The sequence below is a fragment of the Pongo pygmaeus genome, chromosome 13 (genome assembly GCF_028885625.2).
Source record: "Pongo pygmaeus isolate AG05252 chromosome 13, NHGRI_mPonPyg2-v2.0_pri, whole genome shotgun sequence".
Taxonomy (NCBI): Eukaryota; Metazoa; Chordata; class Mammalia; order Primates; family Hominidae; genus Pongo; species Pongo pygmaeus.
Window position 1 is genome coordinate 126,168,360 of NC_072386.2, and position 12,090 is coordinate 126,180,449.

At 49.1% G+C, this 12,090-nt stretch overlaps 1 pseudogene; it reads left to right on the forward strand.

Moving 5' to 3' along the window:
• Positions 1-5,235: 5,235 nt before the first annotated feature.
• On the forward strand, positions 5,236-11,538 carry LOC129043555 (suppressor of cytokine signaling 5-like; annotated as a pseudogene).
• Positions 11,539-12,090: the final 552 nt, after the last annotated feature.

Consider the following 12,090-nt stretch of genomic DNA (forward strand, 5'->3'; position numbering starts at 1 on the left):
CACAGGAGAACTAGTTAATACTTGTTACCTCCACACTTTGGCATCTCTGTGAAGTCTACCTGGAGATCTATCAAAGGGGGCTGCTCCATAAGCTTGTATGCCGGGCGGAACGGCTGGACCTTGCCTCGCATCATGCTGTCGGCAGGTAACACACCACTGGGTCACTGTTTTGGCAAGGGCTGACAAATGCGAGATGTAGAAATACCGGCCTAACAACTTTTCCAGTGACTCCTGACCTAGATGGGTGGTTTCCTGCACAGCCAGTACAACTGCAGCTCCCAGCAGCTGTGGCACAGCTACTCTCCCATCTGGTAACCGAATCCATCCTTCCTCCATCACTTGTCCTCCCTCTACCTGGAGAAAGTCCTTTTCTTCTTTAGAATAAGTAGGTACAAGATCAGGTGCTTGAGGGAGCAGAGGGGCTGTGACTGAGGCCCGGAAGCAGGCAGATGCTGCTTTTTGAGCCTCTGAGTCAGTGCAGGAATTCCCCAAACCCACCAAGGTGGAAGCTCGCTGGTGTCCTCTGCAATGCATAACTGCCACCTTGTGGGGTTTCTATATTGTTTCTAATAATGGCAAGATTTCTTGTTGATATTTTATGTCTTTTCCCCCAGAGTTCAATAGGCCCTTTTCTTTATATAATGCACCATGCACTTGAAGGGTTAAAGAGGCATACCGAGAATCAGTGTAAATGTTTACAGTCACCTTCACTGAGTTCTAAGGCCAGAATTAAAGCAATGAGTTCAGCTTTCTGGGCTGAAGTGCCCTGGGGCAACGATCTGGCTTCAACAACAGTGTCCAGGGTTACCACTACATACCCTGCACATCTCTCTCCTTGTGGGCTGATGTAGCTGCTCCCGTCCACGTATAGTTCCCAATCTACTGATGCCCAAGGCCAGTCCCGGAGGTCAGGTCTGCTAAACTGAATGTAGCACTTCTATACAATCATGCTCGACAGGGCTCTCTGATACCGGTGTAATGCCCAAACTCATTTTTACTAACCCTGTTTTTAGACTCCCCCTTTTCCTTTAATCACCCAGCCTTGTTTCCACCTGAATGGACTCTCTAAGAGAATCAGACAGACTCTATCTTGGCTCTTTCGCTGGCAGCCCCTTCCTCAAGGACTTAACTTGTGCAAGCTGACTCCCAGCACATCCAAGAATGCAATTAACTGATAAGATACTGTGGCAAGCTATATCCGCAGTCCCCAAGAATTCGTCTGATTGATAATGCCCAAAGCCCCGCATCTATCACCTTGTAATAGTCTTAAAACCCCTGCACCTGGAACTGTTTACTTTCCCGTAACCATTTATCCTTTTAACTTTTTGACTACTTAACTTAAGATTGTTTTAACTAGACCCCCCTACTCCTCTTCCTAAACCAGGGTATAAAAATTAACCAAGCCCCTTCCTCAGGGCCGAGAGAATTTTGAGCATTAGCCTTCTCTTGGTCGCTGGCTAATAAAGGACTCTTAATTCGTCTCAAAGTGTGGCGTTTTTCTAACTCGCTCAGGTACAACACCGGGAGCAAGGTGGCAGGGTTCAAGGTGTTACAAACTTCAATGGTTATATGGGGATTTTCACAGAGCAAACTTTGGTACTTGGTGAGTCTGGCATTCATTAGCCAATGATGTCCTTTAGTATTCATTAAAGTCAGCACAGCATGGGGGGCCTTTATGTTCAGGTTTTGCCCAAGAGTCAGCTTATTTGCTTCTTGTACTAGCAGGGCAGTTGCTGCCAAGGCCCTCAAACACGGGGGCCATCCTTTAGAAACCACATCTAGTTGTTTAGAGAGGGAGGCCACCAGCCTCGGCCAGGGCCCCACAGTTTGGGTTAAAACTCCAACTGCCATCTTTTCTCTCCCTGACACATACAATGTAAAAGGCTTTGTCAGATCGGGTAGCCCCAGGGCTGGGGCTGACATCAGTTTTTTCTTTAACTCATGAAAGGCTTGCTGTTGTTGGGATCCCCATTCAAAAGGTTCCCGGTCCCCACCCCCTTTGTGACCTCATACAAAGTCTTGGCTAATATTGCAAAGTTTGAGATCTACAGTCTACAAAACCCCACAGCTCCTAAGAATTCTCTCACCTGCCTTCTGCTCTTAAGCTCTGAAAGATTGCAAATAACCTGCTTTCTTTCTGATCCCAGGCTGCGCTCCCCCTGTCGGATAGTAAATCCCAAGTAACGTATCTGCTGTCAGCAGATCTGAGCTTTTTTCTTGGACACCTTATAACCACAGTCCTCCAGGTGCCGGAGTAGGGCATCTGTTCCCTTGGCGCACCCAACTGCCATGGGGTGTCCCAGCAAAAGGTCATCAACATACTGGAGCAATATGCAGCCTAGGTCTCTGGTGGGAAACTTCTGGAGGTCTCAAGCCAACGCCTCCCCAAAGATGGTGGGGCAGTTCTTAAACCCTTGGGGAAGCCGGGTCCAAGTGTACTGAGTAGTGAAACCTGACTCCCGATCTTCCCACTGAAAGGCAAACAGCTTCTGGCTCTCAGGGCTAATCTGATACTAAAGAAAGTGTCTTTTAGGTCCAAGCAGGTGAACCAGCTGTCCTCAGCTGGCAGCAACCCCAACAATGTGGACGGGTTAGGTACTGTTGGATGTAAAGTCACTGTAGCTTGATTAACCAAGCACAAATCCTGTACCGGCCTGTAGTCCTTGGTCCCTGGCTTGGGAACAGGCAGGAGGGGAGTGTTCCATGGAGACTGACAAGGAACTATAATTCCAGAAGTTCTTAAGTGCTTGAGATGGACCTGGATACCTTTAAGAGCTTCTCTGGGGACTGGGGACTGTTTTTGCCTAACTGGCTGGGCCCCAAGCTTAAGTACAGGGGCTTGGTTGACTGCCAACCCTGGAGGGTTGTCTTCCGCCCATACTCTTGGCCACCGCTTAGCCAGAGCTGGTCTTATCTCTTGGCCCGGCTCAGTTAAGAAAAGTCTCCATTTCTCCTCTCAGGGGACGATAAGGGTCATAATGACTCCCATTCCGGGTAACTTTAGCAGCAAAGAGCCATACTCTGTAAAAGAGATAGTGGCTCTCAGCTTGCTAAGCAAGTCCCTTCCCAACAAGGGCAAGGGACAGTCAGGCGTGTACAAAAACTGATGAATCACTTTATGTCCTCCTACAGTACAAGTCTGGGGCAAGCAGAAAGCTTGCTTTGCTGAAACCCTCATCTCCGATTATGTCTATAGTCTTTTTGGATAAGGGGGCAACTGGGGCGGTTACTACCGAATGTTCAGCAATGGTATCTACAAGAATATCAATGTCTTTACCCCCGACTGTCATGCTGACCATAGGCTCTTTCAGGGCACTTGAGCCCGGTCCCCCTCAGTCCAATAACCCTTCTGCCAGGTTGAGCAGGGCCCCTTCCTCCTTGTCTGGGGCCTCCTGCTCTGAGTCGCCTTGCTTTCTTTTTAGCTGAGGGCATTTGTTCTTCCAATGTCCTATTTCTTTACAATAAGCACACTGGTTACACTGCAAACTCTGACAACCAAGTTGAGTTTCTTTCCCATGGCCCCCTTCCCTGGCCTCTTTGGGGGGACCCCTCTGATTGCTGCAGCTAACAGGTCGGCCTTTCGCCGGGCCTGACGTTCATTCTCTTTGTGGTTTTTCTTACGGCTTACTGCATCCCTGTTTACAAACACCTGTTTAGCTATTTCTAATAACTGATGTATTCATCCCTGCAAACCCAGCCTGTTTCTGCAGTTTTCTTCTAATGTCTTCTGCGCTTTAACTAAAGCCATGTTAATCATGCACTGATTTTCAGGGCTATCGGGATCAAAGGGAGTATACATACGACAGGCCTCACACAGTCTCTCATAGAATTGTGCTGGACTTTCTTCTTTTCCCTGAATGACCTCAGAGACCTTGTTAACGTTTGTGGCCTTCTGAGCTCCCCTCTTTAACCCTTCCAAGACAGCTTCCCTGTCTCGCTTTAGCCTTTGCATATCCTCTCTTTCATTTGGGCCCCACTGGGGGTCGGATCCTGGTAACTAGGTCCTTACATACTCTTGGGGGTTTTGATAATCAGCTGGTGCATGTTCCTCTAGCCACTTAGTTGCTGCTTGGAGCACTCTCCACCTTACATCTGTGTTAAAGAGGAACATGAGCAGCTGGTGGCAATCAGCCCAAGTGGGGTTATGGGTCTGGATAACAGTTTGGAGCAAATCAATTAGAGCTTGTGGCTTTTCAGTATAGAACGGGGTATTGTTTTTCCAGTTGAGAAGGTCAGCAGAGGTGAAGGGCTGGTTCACAAAAACACACTCCTCCACCACGTGACCATCCTCATCTATCCCAGTATACTGCTGCTCTCTCAGGGGCAGTTTTGGGTCTTAAACGAGCTGCCAAGGGAGGGGTTTCTCCCGAGGCTTCACCTCCTCTCTTGTCTACTCTGGGTGGCCTAGGGATATGCTTGTCTTGCAGAGGCGCAAGCACTGTGGGCTCAAGAGCGGAGAGCCTCTCTCCCTGGTAAGGGGAGGGCACCACTGGGATCACTCGTGCCATCTCCTGCAATGGATCTTCTGATGTTGGGTCGAACAGAACTTCAGGAGTTGATTTCCCTGGGTGGGTGGAGTGGGATCCTTCCTTGGCTATCTGTCGCTTTGCTACTAGCATTGCTGCTGCCTGCCCTCTTAGCCACTGTGGGGGCTCTAGCACCAGCTGTAACCAAGTGTCTATGTATGGGAACTGGTTTAGGTATCCTTTACCAGTTCCCTTGTGCCACACCTGAGAAACAAGGGACCTGTCCAGGCTTCCTTCTGATGGCCAACCCATTTCTAATGTTGGCCAATCTATTTCACACAAAGTTCTAAGTTTCCCTGGTGTCACAGTAACCCCATAGTCTCCATTAAATCCTTCCTTGAAATTTTTCAACATAGTTCCTAGCGGAGTAGGCTTACTTTGTGTCTGACCCGTTTCCTCGAGACAAAACACCACGCTCACACCACACGCACACCACAGAACAAAGAACAGGTAAAAAAAAAAAAAAAAAAAGGCACACACACATTTTTTCAGTTTACACCAGACCAGAATCAAAACCAAAATTGGAGTATCCAGAAATCCAAGCCAGGTCAAAACCAAAACCAAAGTATCAAGCAATCCAAGTCAAGTCAAAAACAAGAACCAAAGTGCCGGTACAGGCACGCCATGGGTGATCAGGCCACGCTTCCACTCAAATGGAGTGGGCAAGTTCCAAAGACCAGTCTTACCAAGTTTCAGATGTCCAGACGAGATGTTCAGTGCCAGTTCCTTCCCGGTGTTCAGCCACTGCGTTGATCCTCCACCGGGGCCTGCCATGCGCTGCTCTGACAAGGCGTTCCACCGGGGCAATTTCCTACGCGGGAGCTCTCTCAGGATCCGCGTTGCTGGAGCTGGTCGGAGTCCCCCGCAGGGATGCTCCACAGGGCAGGCCTAAGCAGCCTAAAGGGCTGCCTCAACCGTCCGTTAATCACCTCGTTTCCCAGTCAGGGAACCAAGAAATGTAACAGGATGAGCCACAGACAAAACTCCTCAGACACCGGATTAAAGAAGGAAGAGGTTTTTTTATTCGGCCGGGAGCATTGGCCGACTCGCGTCTTAAGAGCCGAGCTCCCCAAAGACAGAGTTCCTGGCCCTTTTAAGGGCTTACAACTCTAAGTGGTTCCACCTGAAAGGGTCGTGATGGATTGAGAGCACCTGTGGTTAGAGTGGGGGGCGGGGGGGCGGGGCTTAATCTTTTCACCTCAGGCCAGGTCATCAGTGGCACCAGCTGGTCTTACCACTGACTTCATTCCTATCGTTTTTCAACTTTTACTTCCTCCTCCTCTTCAGAGACAGGAGACAGTGAGAGAAATGGCTTCTCTCCTCACCACCTCACACCCATTAGGATGGCTACTATTAAAAAAAAAAAGTGTTGGTGAAGCTGTAAAGAAATTGAAACACTTGCAGGGCCGTGCACAGCGGCTGACACCGGTAATTCCAGAACTTTGGGAGGTCAAGACGGGAAATCACTTGAGCCCAAGAGTTTGAGACCAGCCTGGGCAACATAGCAAGACTCCATCTCTACAAAAAAAAATACGAAAATTAGCCAGGCATGGTGGCGTGCGCCTGTAGTCCCAGCTACTCGGGAGACTGAGGTGGGAGGATCGCTTGAGCCTTGGAGGTGGAGGTGGCCCCACTTCACTCCAGCCTGAGGGACAGAGCCAGACCCTGTCTCAAAACAAACAAACAAAATCTCATTTGCCTACTGTTAGTGAGAATATAAAATGGTACAGCTGCTTGGGGAAATACTATGACATTTCCTCACAAAAGCAAAAAAAGAATAACCAAATGGTCCAGGAATTCTTCTGGGCATATACGCAAAAGAATTGAAAGCAGGGTCTCTAAGAAATATTTTCATACCCGTGTTCCTAACAGCATTATTCACAATCACTGAAACAGAAGCAACCCAAGTGTCCACCCACAGGTGAACGGACAAGCAAAATGTGGTGTATACGAACCACGGAATATTATTCAGCCTTAAAAAGGAACACAATTCTGGCCGGGCGCAGTGGCTCACGCCTGTAATCCCAGCACTTTGGGAGGCTGAGGCGGGCGGATCACGAGGTCAGGAGATCGAGACCATCCTGGCTAACATGGTGAAACCCCGTCTCTACTAAAAATACAAAAAAATTAGCTGGGCGTGGTGGCGGGCGCCTATGGTCCCAGCTACTCCGGAGGCTGAGGCAGGAGAATGGCGTGAACCCGGGAGGTGGAGCTTGCAGTGAGCCGAGATCTCACTACTGCACTCCAGCCTGGGCAACAGAGCGAGACTCTGTCAACAAAAAAAAAAAAAAAAAAAAGGGAACACAATTCTGACACATGCTACAGTGCAGACGGATCTTAAGGACACTGAGCTAAGCGACGCAAACCAGTCACATAAAGGCAGATGCTTTAGGGTTCTACTTACATGAGGGGCCTAGAGCAGTCCAATTCATAGTGACAGAGTGGAAAGGTGGTTGCAGGAGCTGGAAGGGGATTGTGGGAGTTTGTTGTTTGAATGGGTGTACAGCTTCAGCTTTACAAGGTGGAAAGAGTTCCGAAGATGCTTGGTGGCAATGGCCACACAGTATTATGAATGTACTTAACGCAACTAAGCTCTACACTTAAAAAGGGCTAAGATGGTAAATTTTATGTTATATCTATTTTACCACAATTTTTTGTTTGTTTGTTTGAGAAGGAGTCTTGCTTTGTCATCCAGACTGCAGTGCAGTGGTGCAATCTCAGCTCACTGCAACCTCCACCTCCTGGGTTCAAGCATTTCTCCTGCCTCAGCCTCCTGGGTTGCTGGGATTACAGGCGTGCGTCATCACGCCGGGCTAATTTTTGTATTTTTAGTAGAGACAGGGTTTCACCATGTTGGCCAGGCTGGTCTCGAACTCCTGACCTCAAATGATTTGCCCACCTCGGCCTCTCAAAGTGCTGGGATTACAGGCACGAGCCACCATGCCCAGCCTATTTTACCACAGTTTTCAAAATGGGAAGAAGATAAGAGCTTCTATTCATCAAAAGATTCCAGGAAGAAAAGGAAAAGGCAAGTTAGAAAGTGAAATAAAATATTTGTAATATATGTAACCAAAAATAGCCATTTTCAGTCATTTCCATTTTATTATTTAAAGAAATTTTATGAAGCAGTGAGAAAAAAGATCATTAACACAATAGGAAAAATAGACGAGAGGCCTGACCCAGCACTTCACCAAAGAGTGTATTTAGCCATTCCAGACGGGGGAGGGGGGAAACAGGTGAAGAGGAATGGCTGTCCGGGGTGGGCGGAGGGGAGGGGAAACAGGTAAAGAGGAAGGGCTGGCTGGGGTGGGGGGAGGGGGAGAAACAGGTGAAGAAGAAGGGCTTGTTTGGGGTGGGGGGAGGGGAAACAGGTAAAGAGGAAGGGCTGGCTGGGGTGGGGGGAGTGGGGGGAAACAGGTGAAGAGGAAGGGCTGGCTGCGGTAGGGGGAATGGGGGGAAACAGATGAAGAGAAGGGCTGTCCGGGGTAGGGGGAGTGGGGGGGAAACAGGTGAAGAGGAAGGGCTGTCCAGGGTGGGGGGAAGGGAGGGGAAACAGGTGAAGAGGAAGGGCTGGCTGGGATGGGCGGAGAGGGGGAAACAGGCGAAGAGGAAGGGCTGTCTGGGGTGGGGGGAGTGGGGGGAAACAGGTGAAGAGGAAGGGCTAGCTGAGGTGGGCGGAGGGGAGCAAACAGGTGAAGAGGAAGGGCTGTCCGGGGTGGGGGGAAGGGAGGGGAAACAGGTGAAGAGGAAGGGCTGGCCGGGGTGGGGGGAGTGGGGGGGAAACAGGCGAAGAGGAAGGGCTGTCCGGGGTGGGGGGAGGGGAGGGGAAACAGGCGAAGAGGAAGGGCTGTCCGGGGTCGGGGGAGGGGAGGGGGAACAGGCGAAGAGGAAGGGCTGGCCAGGGTGGGGGGATGGGGGGATGGGGGGTGGGCTGTGCAGTCAGAGGGGACAGAACACACCAGAGAGCAGGCATCCTCGCCCTGTCGGGGACTGTGCCGTCTGGGCCATCCTCGCCCTGTCGGGGACTGTGCCATCCGGGCCATCCTCGCCCTGTCGGGGACTGTGCCATCTGGGCCATCCTCGCCCTGTCGGGGACTGTGCCATCCGGGCCTGTCCTGCCTGGCCGCAGGTGCCCTGCATAAGGCTGCCCCGCACGCCCCAGACGATTTTATAGCCAATGGATAGAGTGGGGAAAATATGGAACGACTTCAAATACAGCTGTCAGAATCGCTTCAGTCACAAGGGAGGAAGCCGTAGGGAAAATATAGACATGAACGCCAAGGGCGGTTTGTCTGTCAAAGAGAAAAGCATCCACACAGGGAGACTCATCTCAGCCACAAAGCAGTCCCTTAAGAGAAAAAACATTTTCCCTTACAAGTGGGATTAAGCCCTTCCAAGAATTCCTCAAGGAGACGCCAAAATGGTACCACCAAAATCTCTCAGATTGTTGAAATAAGCACTGAAAAGGACAATGGTTCTTGTGTTACCCCAGAAACAAGACTTCATGAAGAGATTTCTACTCTCCACATGGTCCCTAGGTGGGAGGAACAAACATTCCTGTTCCACAAAGACCCAGAGTTCACCGGATACTCATAAAATGTTTAATAGAGGCCGGCGCAGTGGCTCACACCTGTAATCCCAGCACTTTGCAAGGCCGGGTGGGGAGGATCGCTTGAGCTCAGGAGTTCAAGACTAGCCTGAGCAACACAGTCTGCAAAAATACAAAAATTAGGCCAGGCACGGTGGCTCACGCCTGTAATCCCAGCACTTTGGGAGGCCGAGGCGGGTGGATCACCTGAGGTCGGGAGTTCGAGACCAGCCTGACCAACACGGAGAAACACCGTCTCTACTAAAAATATAAAATTAGCTGGGTGTGGTGGTGCATGCCTATAATCCCAGCTACTTGGGAGGCTGAGGCAGGAGAATCACTTGAACTCAGGAGGCAGAGGTTGCAGTGAGCCGAGATCGCGCCATTGCACTCCAGCCTGGGCAACAAGAGTGAAACTCTGTCTCAAAAAAAAGAAAAAAAAAATTAGCCAGGCATGGTGAGTGCGTAACTGTAATCCTAGCTACTTGGGAGGCTGAGGCAGGAGGATAGCTTGAGCCCAGAAGCGGAGGTTGCAGTGAGCTCAGGTTTAGTCCCAAAATGGCATCTAACTAAACAGCATACAGCTCCTGTGAGCCCACATTCAACATTTGTGACACATTTGATCCATCTTTGGTTTCTACAGAAGACAAAGAAGATAGGCTTAGAGAGAGAAGATGGCTTGGTATTGAAGAAGGCGTAGATCCCCCTCCCAATGTACAAATAAATACATTTGAAGTTACTGCACAGGTTAATCCTTTAAAGAAACTGGGACCAAGGTTAGCTCTTGGAGTTGCTGAAATAAGTGGGGACAGTTCTGCAATTCCACAAGCTGACTGTGACTCAGAAGAGAATACAAGCGCCCTATGTTTGCAGTCATGGAGGCAGAAGCAGCATCAGTATCTGGAGACAGCCTTGCCCATGTTAGCAGACTGGGGGCTTGGAAAGTCCACACACAGGCTGATTGCACACACTGCCTCATGCCCGATTTGCTTCAGATTACAGGGAATCGCTGTGACAGGGGAGTGAGGGACCGTTAGGAAGCAGAAGCCCTTCTGGAAAGGAAACTCGAAGGCCCTTTTTTGCTCAGGGACTCTGTGCAAGGGGACACCTCCTCTCTGTGAGCTTCCGCCGCTGCACCCGGTCCCTGCATGCACAGATTGAGCAGTGGAATCACAGCTTGTGTTTTGATGGTCATGGCCCATGTGTATTTCACTCCTCCGCTGTGACAGGTCTTTTATTTTTATTTTTATTTGTTGTTGTTGTTGTTTCTTTTTGTTATCATTTTTGTTTTTTAGAGGGAGTCTCCCTCTGTCACCTAGGCTTGAGTGCAGTGGCGTGATCTTGGCTCACTGCAACCTCCGCCTCCTGTAACAGATCTTTTAGAACATGATCAAAATCCCAGTTCCTGCTTGTTTTTGTTTGTGACAGAGTCTCACTCTGTCACTCAGGCTGGAGTGCAATAGCGTGATCTCTGCTTAGTGCAACCTCCACCTCCCAGGTTCAAGTGATTCTCCTGCCTCAGCCTCCCGACAGGCGTGTGCCACCACGCCCAGTTAATTTTTTTTTAGTAGAGACGGGGTTTCACCATGTTGGCCAGGCTGGTCTCAAGCTCCTGACCTCAGGCGATCCGCCTGCCTCAGCCTCTCAAAGTGCTCAGATGACAGGCGTGAGCAACTGCGTCCAGCCTCATTCATGTTTTTTGAACCACTGCTTACTGCATCTCTAAATAGGACCTTTCCTTTCAGCCTGCAGCATCTGTCTGCAGGAGTCTGCAGGTGCACTGCGTATGATGCAATCAGTGGGCTCCCTTTATCATCAACGTGGCAGAATTTTTTAAAGGACTATCATTATAGGCCAGGCACGGTGGGTCATGCCTGTAATCCCAGCACTTTGGGAGGCCAAGGCGGGCGGATCACGAGGTCAGGAGTTCGAGACGAGCCTGACCAACATGGTAAACCCCGTCTCTACTAAAAATACAAAAAATTAGCTGGGTGTGGTGGCGAGGGCCTGTAACCCCAGCTACTCAGGAGGCTGAGGCAGGAGAATTGCTTGAACCTGGGAGGCGGAGCTTGCAGTGAGCCGAGATTGCGCCACTGCACTCCAGCCCAGGTCACAGAGCGAGACTCCGTCTTGATTAAAAAGAAAAAAAGGGTATCATTATAAACATAAAGTTAGGGTTTGCTAATTAGAAAAAGAACCAGTCAGGGAAAAGCAAACTCTCCTGTCCCCAAAGGGTGTTAACTCAGTTCACTTTTGTGTGCATCAGACAGTGCCCCAGAACAAGCACACACATCACTGCTGGGTTTTTTCATGCCATCTTTGACCTTAGTGCTGGTATCTGTTAGATGTAACCTGCTGTTATTTATCCAGATGAACGTGGTGCCTGGTGGAGCAACAGGAGACACCATTCAAGGTGTTCAGTAAGCCTACTAAAACATGTGGCCGATATAGCTAACAGTTTGGTTTGTAATGGCTGTAGTCATTGAGTGAGGCAGGTCAGGGGCATCTGCTCTGAAGAATTCAATTTCTTACTGAAGAACAAATAATTAATATTGGATGAGTATTGCAGCCGTCTGACTAATGCCTAAAATTATTTTTTCTAAGAGTTTTTCTATCATCTTCCAAAAGTAGTGACGTTTGAAGTTACTATAAGTCAAGCTTTAGAAGTCAAAAAAAAAAAAAAAATGAAAGACTGCCTTCCTTTTAGGAAAAGAAATGCAATTTTCTGGCCACAAGGGCATAGTGCAGCTCACTTAAGTGTTGATGTATTTTATAGTCAGATTCTTTTTCTCTTCTCCAAAAGGTACTGTTAGGTAAACCAGGTTTTCTAAATAGTCATTCTTAAAATTTCACACTTACAAAGTTAGTAGTACAATTTCATCTAAAGGCTCTAGGTATTAATATTTTTAATGAGTATTTTAACTTAAAACAGGTATGTGGAATCGCTTCTGCAATATAGTCTTTTTTTCTTTTTCT